Source organism: Pecten maximus, chromosome 10, assembly GCF_902652985.1.
Source record: "Pecten maximus chromosome 10, xPecMax1.1, whole genome shotgun sequence".
In the NCBI taxonomy this organism is placed as follows: Eukaryota; Metazoa; Mollusca; class Bivalvia; order Pectinida; family Pectinidae; genus Pecten; species Pecten maximus.
The window spans coordinates 40912132-40928137 of NC_047024.1; the positions used below are offsets into that span (position 1 = coordinate 40912132).

The 16006-nt window shown below is 34.8% G+C and overlaps 1 long non-coding RNA gene across 1 annotated transcript; it reads right to left on the reverse strand.

Moving 5' to 3' along the window:
- Window positions 1-7112: 7112 nt before the first annotated feature.
- Window positions 7113-9843, reverse strand: LOC117336854. The gene is made up of 3 exons (XR_004534670.1): window positions 9724-9843; window positions 8734-8950; window positions 7113-8029 (listed from the first exon to the last, which is right to left on the reverse strand). It is a non-coding gene; the product is annotated as an uncharacterized LOC117336854 (long non-coding RNA).
- Window positions 9844-16006: the final 6163 nt, after the last annotated feature.

Here is a 16006-nt window from a genome sequence, read left to right on the forward strand (position 1 = left end):
ACATGTGCTTCACAATACGATAAAAATCTGGAACACTTCCTTCCTGAATAACTCAACAATCCACGTCAGCTTTGTTGGTCTATACTGGGAAGTAATATGGTGGTTTTATTTCGTGCCTGCAAATTGCACTAGAATGAGGCAAAACAACGTGTACTAAACAGTTTGACTGAATTTAATGAAGTGTACAAACGAATAAAGTTTAATGAAGTTTATTGACGTGTACAACTGAATAGAATTTAATGAAGTTTATTGACGTGTACAACTGAATTTAATTTAATGAAGTTTATTGACGTGTACAACTTAATAGAATTTAATGAAGTTTATTGACGTGTACAACTGAATAGAATTTAATGAAGTTTATTGACGTGTACAACTGAATAGAATTTAATGAAGTTTAAGGATGTGTACAACTGAATAGAATTTAATGAAGTTTATTGACGTGTACAACTGAATAGAATTTAATGAAGTGTATTGACGTGTGCAACTGAATAGAATTTAATGAAGTTTATTGACGTGTACAACTGAATAGAATTTAATGAAGTTTATTGACGTGTACAACTGAATAGAATTTAATGAAGTTTATTGACGTGTACAACTGAATAGAATTTAATGAAGTTTAAGGATGTGTACAACTGAATAGAATTTAATGAAGTTTATTGACGTGTACAACTGAATAGAATTTAATGAAGTTTATTGACGTGTACAACTTAATAGAATTTAATGAAGTTTATTGACGTGTACAACTGAACAGAATTTAATGAAGTTTATTGACGTGTACAACTGAATAGAATTTAATTAAGTTTATTGACGTGTACAACTGAATAGAATTTGATGAAGTTTATTGACGTGTACAACTGAATAGAATTTAATGAAGTTTATTGACGTGTACAACTGAATAGAATTTAATGAAGTTTATTGACATGTACAAGAGAGAGACAAACATCCCATTTTCCACAGTCAAATGCTGAAGAAGAAAAAGTTACAAAACGTTCACAATAAGCTATTAAGCATGCCACTTCGGCTGACTGAAAGTTGTTTTAATTTTTGGATAAACATCAAGGTGAATTGGATAGATAAAAGCTGTTTCGAATGCATTTTTTTGCGATAGATTCTCAGATTTATCAGATCTTGGCGCCACGCTGTATAAAAATATGGTCTGTGGGGGATACATTGATACGGTTTAACAAATCAGACGGTAAAATTTACACTTTACCTACATAACACATTGTATTGATTCTGAAAAGTCAAACGAAGGCTATAAACACTTCGTGTCACTGATACATGTACATTTACCGTCCGGTCCTAGAAAGACGAAACAGATTTAAGGGAAAAAACATGTTTTATGTCCATTACTCGTCATTAAAGATACCACATCGCCAACGAAAGGGAATTAAGATATATCTTACAAGAGTGTTATAAATTCTTACACAATACCAAAAATTACGGGAGCCCGAAGTTGGCTCCGAGTTCCGAGTTGCGTTTAAGTAAAACGGAATTACTATGTATAAGCTATACGGGTTTTGGTCCCAACTCCGAGTTCCGTTTAAGATAAACGGAACTCGGAACTCGGAACCAACTTCAGGCTCCCAAAATTACACGATCACCACTTCTCTTCTTATCTTTTAGAGTCACCATGGTGACTTTTAGAGTTCATCAATAATAAATCGAATAATCGATCAATTTTAGAATGCTGTAATTCAGTTTTTCACTTGTTGTTGTTAATTGGCTATATATATATATATATATATCTACCATGTTTACCTTATTATGCATTTTAGTAAAAGCTGTAGGCGCTTCTGCACCGTAACTATTACTAAAGCCATGTTACGGTGTAGTTCAAATGTGTCTTTAGTATGATTATCTATGTCTGTACTTTTGTAGTACATTGTTGCTATAGTCTAAACGACAATTTGGCCTGGTCATGCTTGACGCGTTACGGTGTTTTTCTAGAACATTTGTTATTTTCGGTCTGGTTAAAATCAATGTATCTTGTGGTCTACTATTCATAAAAATGTCCGTTGGACGAGTCGAGATTCCAATGCATTTCTTCAGCGATATGTAGCGGGCAGTGGTATGGTGGACAAAGGCCATTCTCAAATATAGATCAGAATGCTGTCATGCATTGATAATGAAAATTGATTTGAGATTGCAAGAGAAATTGGATTGGTTATACAAGAGGTTTCTGCGTGTGTGACTTGACACTCGAGACAGCTTATTTACAGGATTTTTATGCTGCCTTTGAGCAGACAGTAATAGTCGAAAAGTCTTTCCAATTCACAACTTCTGTGCGGATAAATATGTCGGCTCAAAAATTAAAATAGAATTAAATTGAAGTATGACAAAAGAATTCCAATATTAATGGAGTGAGTGTATCAAATAGGCAAAAAGATTGCAAGAAATTAATTAATTGTTACTACAATACTTTATCGTTCAACCATTTAACCATTTCAACAACCGTATTATTGGGTTAGTAAACAAAAAAAAATTCTCAATTCTTGCTCTGTCTTATGTTCTTCTTCTTCTTCTTTTTCTTCTTCTTCTTCTCCTCCTTCTTCTTACAAATGTACAGCAAAAAATGCGTATTTTATACAAATACCCTATGTCTTTGCGGTAATTAGTGATACTTCGGGTCGAATTAAGAATTTTCAGGACTTAATGCTCGAAGAACTTTGGTTTATCTTGAGAGTTAATGTCAAGATTTTGACATTTACGACTTGGAAAAAATGCATATTTTCCAGTAAGTTGAATTTTGACGACATAAACTTTATTCAAACGAAAGAATGCCCCTTTAACTGGTGATACATCATTGTGTTTACGTAGTCATCACTGCCATTACTACCATTATATATATCACACCCAAAAAAATAATGTCGCGATGCCTCTCACATAATGACGTCACAAGTGTGTCCGATCCGGGGTCAATCATGCTTACATGCTTACGTGAATCGAAGCTCATCCCCCACTTCTGACATTTCAAGTGCTACGCCTTGTTGATATAAAGGGAATGGGGGCTATTTTTCTATATATAGTAACAAGATGCAGACGTCTTTGCTATCAGCCCCATTTCTTATATGTCCAGAAAAAATATCCAGTATCCAAAAATCAGGAAACTATTGAATATTTTGACCTTCTCTATTGTATTCTTACATTTGTATCGAACCATTAGGCCAAAACCATGCTTCCTTACTTTTTAACAAACATATACTTTTACCCTTGTATATAGACATTTCAATCAGTAATATGACTTGCCCAGTCATAGATAGAAAATAATATAAATCAAACAGCCCATTTAGTTCGATCGATTTCTCGGTAAGGACAGAAAGGCCTTCAGCATAAACTTGCAAGATAAATTCATCAATGACTGGTTCATAAGCCATATTCATTGCATTGACATAATTACACGCGTTAATTGAGCATTCACAGTGTATATTTACAATGTCATTGAAGACAATGATTGGTGCTAAAGAATAGAAGAAATAATTCCAAGGATACACGCTTATTAATTACTCTATAATGGGCGATACGTGACGTCTGAAACCAATATGAAACGCTAATTGGCGGATGACGAGCATTTGAAGAACTTCTACCTAGAGGAATTTACATCATCCCAATTTCTTTGCTGTTTTGAACAAAAATGATGACATATACATCCCTCGTAACGCAAGGGATATTTGTTACGAGAGGAAATTGATGATTTGAAGAACAAGAAATGATACTATACGAATAAAACAATGAAATGGAGTTACTGCCATATATCAGGATGTTCGTGACAGATGTCGGCTGATAAAGGAGAAATTAACCACACAAGGTTCGAGTGATGCAGGTTGATGAAAACTCCAAAACGCAAAGTTTATGGCCGAAACTATGATCTTATCAAAGGTCAATTAGTCATTTGCACTTTCCCTTTAGTCATATTTTAATCCGGGGACAGGGGACATTACAAATTTTAACATTTAACATGTCTTACAGATATTTCTTCTATTTGACTCCAGGGCTACCCAACCCCTCATTTTCCCCGTGAAGTATAACAGCTCGTCTGCGCATGCTCGTTCATTGAAAGTTGTTGGCGGCAATTAATTCTGTACTACTGATCGAAGAAACATTTTCAAATATCTTAATTTTAGGTATCGAGTAATGTAGATTAACGAGGATCATGGAAAGATTATGGTTGACATCATGACCTGTCCCTGTGCGATATTGGGTCATATGTCTTAGATCGCTGGTGGTGGTGTTGTCACTGCCCTTGTTCTTATTTTGAGAATATGACGTAACCCGGATTTAACCGATGAAGCAGAAGACGCTTTCTCTCGCGGAACATTTGGTCTTATTTTAATCATATTTTTTTTCACGATATAAATGCAAATATATATATATAAGTTTTTATTTTGGCCCTTTTTTATCATTTTTGAAATGGAGTTATGGTTTTTTTATTATGACGATTTATTTTATTTTATTTTTTTTTTTTTTTGCAAATATTGTTATTTCCATCGATTTGATTAGGAATTCCCAATACATGATTAGACGTTTACAGTAAAATGTAGTCATGTTAAACCCAGCTGTAGACAAATACAATGAAGAATATAACAGTATGTTACACGATGTTGTGATTCTGAGAACCCAATACATTAAATACATTTCCTGATGTCTCTTACATAGAAACTCTAACCAGGGCATTGATCTTCTTTTAAAATCAATTTCTTATAAAACGAGGCTATAATGAGTTTGACATGAAACTAATGGACAAGTTACGGAAAAATTCAAATTAGACCTATATAGGTCTATATTTATTAAATAAAAATGTTAAAAAAAAAAAAAAAAACTTGTGGTCATATTTTGTCTCGGGTCAATAACAATGTTAAAACATAATAAAAAATTATCTTACAATTGTTTCGGACTTCTAGAACTCCTCAGTGATGCTACATGTACAGAATGGATAGACCAAAGTTGTTTAAATTCATAAACAAGGGAGGATACACAATATTCAGAAACATAAATCGAACCAACGGTTTTATATTAGTGAAGGCTGTCTATAAACATTTGGTTTGGATGTTCTTGGTGAAGAACTCTGAACATAGACAAGTAATCTATTTTTAGAATATATACTTCAACCGTAGAGTTTGAAGCAAGATATGTTAAAATCTGAAAATAGCCACAAACCCACTGTTTATTTTCCCGAAACCATTCTTCTTACTATACTAATCTATCTATTGGTATCAAATAGGGACACTTTTATTAATTGAAATACGTTAATATACATTTTGTATGTCATATTTGTGCATTATCATCCACAGCTATATTTTGCATTTCAAGGTCAATAGAGAATAAATGCTTATGCTTTCATAAAGTCAAATTCGGTCAAACGAATTCTCGCAATCCTGCTATGGACACTCCTGAGCATAACGACATAGGCTTACCGTGCTCTCCTGAAACTTGCATTTTACGCATGTTTTCCCCCCGTAATTAACAGGAAGCTTACCAAATTACATGTCAACAGCGCGGCCCATGGTTAACCATGATATAAAGTAACAACTGATTAAGTTACTTCTGTTTAATTGCACCTAATTAGTGTCTTTCAGGCTTTAGATGAACCTTGTGTGTTTGAAGGGCGACAACTCTCAGAAAACTGGTGAACATTTTCTGTTTAAATAAGATTTTGTCCATAGTTACCGAAAAACCAATTTGATCATTTTCCTTTGACCTTTTATTGTATATTGGTGCATGAATGTCTTTCCCTTCTACACTACTCACATTGCTTCCTGTTTACTTGTAGATGTTTACCACGATATTTGATTATTGTTTACATAATTCCTATTGTTATGTTTACGAATAACGATAAAATGTCGTAATAAACATTTATATACCGCATTATCTTAGATAAAACCTTGAACAACATGTTGGGTTTTTTTTTATTAATCATCGTTCTTGTGAGTCTCAGTATACAGAGACGTATATTAATTAACGAGTATGTGAACTCCATATGTAGTAAACAAATCGTTGGTTTATGTGCGATGGAGTCACAATATTAGACAGCAAGTACTTGTGAGAGTCTAAAAAACAGACGTAAACATGTGAGTTTTAAAGCCACATACTCCCAAACAACCTAAAATTTCAGTTCAATTTCAAGTTCAATTTCTAGTTTCACACATGTATTAATGACAGTCCAAGATGCTCATTCACGCTCTCCTAACACCAAAATGACCATTGGACTGGACGCTTGACCGGAAAAATCCTTGCGACATCACTGTATAAAAATAATTCGCCGCATTTATCTTTATGGCGAGATTTGTTTCGGAGCCGAGAACGTGACTACAACAACGTACATTACACTTAATCTACACACATTTGGTTTTGTTTACATATCGAGTAAACGTGAACTTGACTAATAATGCTTCCATTTGAACATTTTAGCAAAATATTCTCGTAATAACTAATCAATATTAGCATACAACTACGACTTAATTTTAAGATATAGCAATATGCATACAACAAAACATCAATAAAATGCAGATCGGTGAGGTTGACAATGCTCAAGGAATACGAAAAAAGCTAACCAGCAATCCAAAAGACGTCCGGAAATATCGGAATTCGAGTCTTTTCCTTTTTCTTCTCATGGCAAGGTGCAACGAATTAATTGTTTTTCTAAAAAAATGTTTGGGTTTTGCCGATTCCAGTCTCTTTTACGTTTCTTTTTGGCAGAATTTGTCTGCGTTTTGGCAGGCCCACGCTTTCTGCGTTCCGCCATTTTGTGCTGACTGATAACCCGCTCGTTGCATTGCGGGGCTAATTTTCATAGAAACTTGGTCCATCGGACCCAGTTATTATTTTTGGGAATTTCCCGTATAGTTTCATAAATACAAATTTTCCTGCAGTTTTTGATTCGCGATCATTTGTTCGGTATATACTAAATCTGAAAACTCAAGAGGTTGAAATCTAAACATTTATATATGTTTTTTGGGAGTACGGGGCTTTAATGTTCTTGAATAACGATATTTTTGAAATTATATATATAGATATATATGTATAATATGACTGTCATGTTTTACAGTGAAACAGTCTCACCACATAAGGTAACATAATACCTTAACTTGTACTTATGAAGAACAACTCTATGGTGACGTATACATAACATTTTATTTCTAACAAAACCATAAATTATCATAAAAACGTAACAAAACTGAATCACTATGAATTACACCTAATAATACTGTAACCGTATTAATTTTGGCGTTCTCAAATTTTCGTCTTTTTCCAAATTATAACAAATCAGTGCAATGACGGATTAGCGCATTCTTACATTTTCCGTAGAAATAGCTCACAAATTACACTGTATACAATTAGAGCGATCATAATTCAACGCAAGGCTTCAGTGAAGCAATGCTTGAGTGAAAACCGCTAAAATAAAATTACCGCTAAAATATGTCCATTTACGGTATTTTATTAACAATAAAACCGGAAATGATCAGAATGACATATAACTGGTATGAGATATATTGTTTGCTCATTTAACAAATACAATCGAGGAATATACACAAGTTTCCATTCTGATTTGAGAGAGCAGGCGATAAAAATGCCAATTTACATTTTTTTAATAATGATGTTTAAATTGTGAGGATTTCTTATCTTTCACAGACGTGGGAGTTACCTCGCTTGAGTTATAACACTTTATACACTTGCAATAGTCTTTTTCTCCCTCTCTCTCTCTTTCATAGCCCTGAATTCAATCCATTTGTTGTCTTTTATCATTGTCAAGAAATTATTGTGCTGGAAATAAAAACTAAAATAAAACAAGTCGACACTTTTCCCTGCATTATAAAGCGGTTTAAAATTAATGACAATACCTGGAGGGCTCGGTATATGAAGATATACTCATTATAAGGAGGTGGTACAAAAAATGTCACATTAAAGCAAAAATTACTCCGAAAATAATGGGCGTAATGAAGAACAGCATAAACAGAAACACACACAGCATGACCAGGATTGTCGCGTGGGGACGCGGTTTTACGGAGATCGGGGCCCTTCCTGTCACCACCTGTAACAGAACAATACCTGTTAATGTAGACATATCAAATCTCGCAACCACGTGAGAGTATACAGATCGTTTTTTAAGAAAGACGTAATGAATTGGTCTATCGATGCATAAACTGAAAACTAAATTTGTACTCTGAATAAACCGCGAAGTTGTTTGTGTAATAAGTGCATTTCGATTTTGTTCTAAACGATTCTTATGATTAATTTTAAAAATACAGAGAAAAATTATCTTAACCAGAATATGTTTCATTTACAATAAGAGGATATTTTTATCTGTGGAACCGTGTTTCAAATTTCCAACACGACATTCTCCGGAATGAAGTCATTGATTTTGATAGCTTCAACTTCAAACGACAGTGGAAAAAAATATTAATTTGTGTATAAGAGATTGACTAAAAAAACAAGTTATTTATTTATCTATTTATTTATTGTATTTTCATGTTGTTTTAATTTGTCTTTAGTTTGATAAATCAATTGAAAACCGCGTCACAAACAAAATCAAACATTATAGAATGATCAGTCCCTTAATAAAGTGAAGGCGCTACAAAACAATACGGAGTCCGTGCGGTGTTACAAGATTTAAGAAGATTTTTATTGATACACTCAGACACATAAAGATGTGTAACATGAGGACATTTGTGACAAAAATAGAAATAAGCATGACAAGATGGATACATACAGTGTATAATACAAGTACATAGTTACCGTCGAGCCATGTATCTGTATGACCTGAGAGCCGGGAGGACATCGGAGATTCTGGGGTGGATAATTTGCCGGTAGCTGTATAAGGTATGGCCCCGCCCCTGAAGTTGAGGGGTAAGGCTGGTACGATGGGGGGTCGGGACAATACCCCGGGAGGTCGGGTGACTCCTCTGGATGAACCTTCTTGTTAGGTTTTGACTCCGCCTCCATTGATATAGAACTGAAACGAAAATTGAACAGCAATGGAAAGTTTAGTATAATGATTTTTGACTGTTGTGTTACGCTGGATGGAAAATTTTCATCTAAATATTCAGGTTACCAGGAATAAATTAATCTAGACCACAAGACCTGCTACTATTATTAAACTTCGAATAAACGATCACTAATTGATTTCCTTTGAAGGATTGTACAAAAGACGCAGACACACAGCATATAAACTAAACACCTTTCAATATATATATCGAGTGTTCATACAGTAGCCCGTAGCCCCCCCCCCCCCCCCCCCCCCCCTACACACACACACAAATAAATAATAAAAAAAAAAAATAATAACTAAAAAATAAAGAAATATATAAACTCCATCATCCATACTACAGTTGTTTTGTTGTTCTAAGACTCGCCAGTGATTCTAAGGGCCTGACCTGTAATTCTTACCTAGTCTAGCCATTGCATAATAGAGTCTGAAAATGTATCGTTCATGTACATGTGGAACTTCATAGTAAACTTTCGGAACACATCTGCATTTTGCTGTTACTCTGTATATACAATATTGTAATGTAAATTCAAACGAAAACATTAATGAATGTGGAGGGGTGAGTTGTTAACTGGGTGGATATGTACTGTACATACTTAGCTCGCAGGAAACAACACAAGATTAACATAATATACGTCAGGGAAAAAAATATCCCGGACTTTCTCACGCTTCCTGACTCAAAGTGACATTCTTATAACATGAAAGACAGTGTAAATTTCTATAATTTATAATGAACTTACCAGTTGTGAAATCGGTATCAAAAAACCTAGACTCCAATGAACACTTTCATAAGTTTTGTTGTTCGCCGTTCCGCTCGGATAAGTATATAGGTTACAATGTAGGATTATGGCCCAAACACGACTTAGGACTTTAAATAGTTTATTGGCATCGATCGAGGGCAGTGTTTATATAAATACAGTGGTCAGTATGTGTGACTGACCACTGGACACACGTGGTATACATTTATCATTGAATATATTACATTTCAGTCCCTACAATTTGTTACGATATTTGAGGTTCAACGGGTACTATTGAAAGCAAATTGAGATGCGTACAAATGAATATTTGTTCCAGAAACTAAAAAAAAGTATTCATCTTCACCATATTATATACTGCCTCTTAATTTTCTTTATCTTTAAGTTTCACACAAGGGGAATCTGGACAGGGGTTTAGGCGACTTCTGTTCTGAAATCTGTTTTGCTCAGTGCATCTAGTCAATGCATACAGAAACGCAAATTCAGAAGGCACTTAAAGCCTTACTGGAATGAATAGTTAACATTTGTGCACAATATAATGCGTAGTAAAAGACAACTTTGGAAAGACAATGGCCAATGTAGAGGTACTGATGTTTATTTTTTAGACTATAAGCCATGTAAAACCATTTTTAGAAAGAAGCTAAGAATTGCTTTTAACCAATATATGAAAGGCCAAGTCGAAGAAATTGATAGATCAGGTGAAGTTGACCAAACGTTGTTTTGGCAACTATATAAAAGTAAATCACATAAACCCAAATTGTCACAGACAGAACTAAAATAATTATGATGGTAAGGTCCTACGTAATCCCAGCGAAATAGCAAAGGCATGGGGGTATACACTTTAGTAAATTATTTCAAAACGAATCCAATACATTATTCGATGAAGAGCTCTCAAATCATGTGAACAGTAATGTATCAAACATGTGTGTAAAAGCAAAGCATGACAAAGATGTATTTCTTGAAAAAGAATTCAGTGTGAAAGAGGTTTCGAATATATGCAAATGTCTGAAGAATGATAAATCTGGTGGTCCAGATGGTCTTGTGTATGAACATGTCAAATATTGTAATGATCTGATGATTGACCATATCACGTTTTTGTTTAATCTCATCGTTAACTACGAGTATATTCCAAAATCTTGGAAAGTCGGCATCATTGTTACTCTTTATAAAGGTGATAAAAAACCGAAAGATGACCCCAATAGCTACAGAGGTATTACATTAATTCCTGTATTGTTTAAGATTTTTGAAACACTTTTGTCTACCCGTTTAAATCCCATGCTAGAATCTCATACTTTTCCTAACAGACAGCAATCAGCTTATCGGAAAAAAACTGTGTAGTCTATGCACTTCATTTAATTTACAAGAAAGTATTAATTATAACTTGGAGAACGGATCTGAAGTTCTTGTTGCTTTTCTTGATAGCAATAAAGCCTTTGATTCTGTATGACAAGAAGGCTTATTCTACAAATTGTACAATATGGGTATTAAAGGGAAAATATGGCTTATTATGAAACAAATGTATTCGTGTTTCACTAGTAATGTTGTTTTTAATGGTTTTAAATCAGAAAGCGTAATTATGAAACGAGGGATCTTACAAGAAGGTTCTTTGTCTGCTAAAATGTATCTTGTTTTTATCAATGATTTATTAAACGAAGTAGAATCCAGTAGAAAAGGAGCAGTAGTCCATTCATCACGTGTTAATATACCTACACAAGCAGATGATATATGTGTAATTACCATAACGTTGAAAGTCTCCAACACTTACTATCTATGTGTGACAATTACAGCAGAAAGTGGCGATTTACATTTTCCGCCTCTAAATCTAAAATTGTTGTTTTCACATACAAAAAGAACCCAAGTACTTGTCGAAATGTATCCTTTTACGAAAAGAATTTACCAATTGTAGATAGCACAAATCATGTTGGTGTTTTATTAAACAATAGAAACAACAATGTCGAACGTACAGAACGTGCCTGTTCCAAATTAAAATGTGGTGTAATGTCCTTAATTCGTTCTGGAGCACACCAATGTCCCCTCAATCCTTTAACCATTGCTAAAATTATTAAATGTAAAGTATATCCTTCCGCACTCTATGGTTGCGAATTGTGGCAGTTAAAGAAAAATGAAATGTACATGCTTGAAAAAGCACAGAACTTCATTGTAAAATCAATTCAGGGTTTTAATGTAAGAACAAGAACAGACATGTGTACGTCATTGATCGGTTGGTTTTCAATAGAAGTATATATCAGTGTGAAAAAATTACTATTCTTTGGTAGAATATGTTCCATGGATGTTGGAGTTTTGACGCGCGAAATTTTTATAAAGCGCATATTTGATTACAAACTGTGTACTTTCTCCAGAGGTTTTATTCCCGACATTGTCAATATTTTGACAAAATATAATTTGAATTATGTTCTTGGTGAATTTTTGAAGAGTGGCTTGTTCCCAAACAGATGCCAATGGAAACGATTAGTGAATGACCATGTAAGAAATTGTGAGGAGTTTAATCTATGTGAAAGAATGAAAACTGATAAAGAATTTTCTCGTTTCGGTCTTTTGCATAATAAAATACAACCATATTCAATATGTAAATTAGCTCTACATTTCCCCCAATACAGTTCATGTTTTAAACAAATTGTTAAACTTTGTGTTGAAATGCGAGATGACGAAAATGTATTTTTGTGTCAATATTGTGGTTTAATTTACAATGATGTAATCTTACATAGCGTGCTTGAATGCTCTCATACAGAGTCTTTGCGTGACCAACTGTGGTGTGTTCTCTGTACTATAAAAGATGTCGATTTTGTATGTTACCTTAACACGTTGTCAAATTACCATCTTCTCCATGTTTTTCTTGGGGGTATCGTCAATTATGACTTATCCTCATACGAACTCGAGGACTTCAGAGTTAATTCAATCGTTATTGTATTCAAGATTCTTCAATGCAGTGGTATTTTGTAATTATTTCATATGAAAAAGAGAACTTGTAATTATTATTAATGTTGTTTTATAGATATTCATACATGTATATAAAATGCATTTGCAAGCCTACATAACACATGTAGGCACTTAAATTATATTATCTCACGTTAGACCACAGAATGAAATGACTGCTATTCATTTTCTAAAAATGAATTACGTATACATGTGCTAATAAGAATCTAATGTGTCTTAACTTAAGAAACATGCGAATAAATTTCCTTTATTAACATCATGTAATCATTATTATATCTGTAGTTTATTGTGTAACGCGTGAATCCTTATGCGAGAGGTGATAATGAGTGTGAATGAATTTTGTTCTAATTTGTAAATTATTTCTGTATACTCTTCACATCTTGGAGGAAATAAAGAAATAATAATAATAATAATAATTTTGTATGCCATCTTGATTTCTAAGAGTAGATGTATAGATGTTATATTACAGGGAATGAATAGGTTACACAACTCGTGTGCCGAATCCCGTTGTTATTAAAAAGATAATAAAATATGCTTAAAAAGAAATCAAACAAAAAGCTTCCTGCCTCTCTCTTGTAGAATACTTGGTAGTTTACCCAATGTTTTCTATGTAACTCAGTGCTGTCTACACACACACTGCAATATTTGCAGTACTGCCAATTTTCCTCCTTTTTTGCCGTTCACACTAAAACACTCTTACTGTCTTTGTCTTATTCCTTTCTATCTTCTTTCTGCCCGTTCCATCATTCTTTGTTTCTTTTCTGCTGTTGGGTGCGTCTCCTTGACATCCGTCATCATTGCCGAGGAGGTTGACCTTCGTGATCGTATTTGTGATGACAGACGTGTGGTGATTGATGATATGCCTTGTGGTTCCGTAGTCATCCCCAAAACTCTCATTCGTGACTGTGACTTGACAGGATTTTATATAGTTTAGTATTGCGGGTGTTGTCGATAAAATATAAGACGGTTAATATTCCGGAACACCTTGTCCTTTTTCATGAGTCTACGTGCAGGTCTATATTTCTGTTGATATTTTGACCTTGTTTACTCATTTTTTGAATTTCGATTATGGTTTCATTATTTTGTCCGTATTCTCTGTTGTTTTAGTACAAACAAACAATATTGGGATTTATAACAATTAACAATCAGTGCCTCCAAAAGACTCAACAGACTCAGGTCAGTCATGAAGCTTAAAAAGACCGTCTATAATGGTATATCATCTCTAACATATAATGGTGAAATGGTAAATGATCCTGCCGACAAGACTGAAAGCTTATAATCGGTAAATTATCCCCAAATGAATCCATTAGAAAATGTTACATCCTATGATATCCTGTCCCAAATCCCCGATTTTGATATCACTCCTAATCTTTTTTACCAAAATACCAGCAAAATTTCAACTCTTATGACACTGACAATTGTCGAGTTCATTTAAGCATTGAACGGCTTTCAGTTGGCATTCATATTGACTATGAATGCCAACTGAAAGCCGTTCAATGCTTATATTTACCATTTTTTATTTGTCGTGCGATTTTTTTTGAAATTTTCAAATTCAAATTTCAGTTGACAGTTCATAAGCTGGTGAGCGCGCAACTGAATTGGTAGGGTTATATAGTGGCAGTGCCATACAATGGTAAATATAGGGAGATTAACTCACGAATCTAAATTCAAACTAACAATTTATTGGAGCGAAACATTTTTGGTAAGGGCGAAACGTCATTGAGCGAATAGGTTTACTGCAAAATCGAAACCAAAGAAATGTAGCTAAACCTATCGAGTTGAAGTTCGGGATCTTGAAGTAACCTTGTTCTGAAATTGTCCCTATATCTTTCATTATCTTTAACTAATCTCCTCATTCACAAAGATCCCTCCGATTGAAGGTTAGCGCATGGTCCCGTTGTCTATAAAAAGGGCTCTACAGTAAATCCTGAAAATATAGGTCTATCTCTATAACAAGACTTAGACAAATTTAGCTCTATGGCAGAAAGCATGGGAAATATCCCCCCATCCTGACAAATGTATCGCCGTTTTCATCACCAACAACAAACACACAAAACATCACAAATATGTTGCACGGAAAGTAATTACAACACGTGGACAAAATATTCGTATGTCACTCTACAGTCCAATTCCAGCTAGGAATGACATATAAATAACACGTGGGAAGCTATTTCCTCCAAAAGGTTTCTCAGACAAAATTGCCTTCCACCTCTGGGTTACGAGTTCGAAACCTACGTGGGGCAGTTGCCAGGTACTGACCGTAGGCCCGTGGTTTTCCTCCGGGTACTCCGGCTTTCCTCCACCTCCAAAACCTGGCACATCCTTAAATGACCCTGGCTGTTAATAGGACGTTAAACAAAAACAAACAAAACCATCTCAGACAAAATCTAAAGATTTGCTTAGCATCAGGTAGCGAGCATATAAAACAGTTGTCATACCATCACTACCTGAATATGCCTGCTCAGTTTTGAACCTTTCTACTGAAACAGACAAACCAAATAGAACTGGAGCAGCGTAGAGTGGTCAGATTTATCGCCAACAAATTCAATACCACCTCCAGAGGTGGTGGCATGCTTCTGTGGAAGTTTGGTATGGTGTTTCCTACGTGTGCATGGTACTAGTATCTACTGTGGGAGAATGTGACATGAGTGTATCGGCGTGAGTCTGTGTATGATTGGATCTATTTTATTACCTGTAATGTTATATGATCTGTGTTGCTGTCGCTGGGAACTATCGTTGTTGTCTCTTGTCAACCATGCTGTGTGTGTGTGTACTTCCGTGGAGTGTTAGCTAGATGTCTTGTGATTGGATGAATGTTTGGGTGGATGTGTCATTGTGTCGGCGTCACTGATTGGCCCGTCTGTTTTGATATAGTATCGTGTATACGTGTGTGCGCGGGTAGTCAGGAGCTTGACGAGCTGAGGCTATCCCGTGTCGTTGTCGGTCTGTCTCAGGGGTGGGTGCTGACTGTTGATGTGCATGTCTATGATGAGTTGTATGTAATGTCAAGTATGGGTCCGTAATGTCCTAGTAAGTTGTTGTCGGGGAGAAGCCGGGTGCTGGCCCCTTTCTGTGTATGTCCCAGCGGCGGCCTTAGGTAAGGGGCGACGTGTGTACGTGTCATTTGTAACCTGTTGAACTGTTATTCTATTTGTTAATAAACTTATTGAAATGTTTTACGTGAGTTGTTGCTTTCATTCACCCGAAACCCCAAGCCTGATATAAAACACTCTCATGTTTGAAAATAGATGTGTAAATTTGTTTTCCCTTTCACCATAATAGTCTGGAATACCCTGCCTCAAGATGACAATAT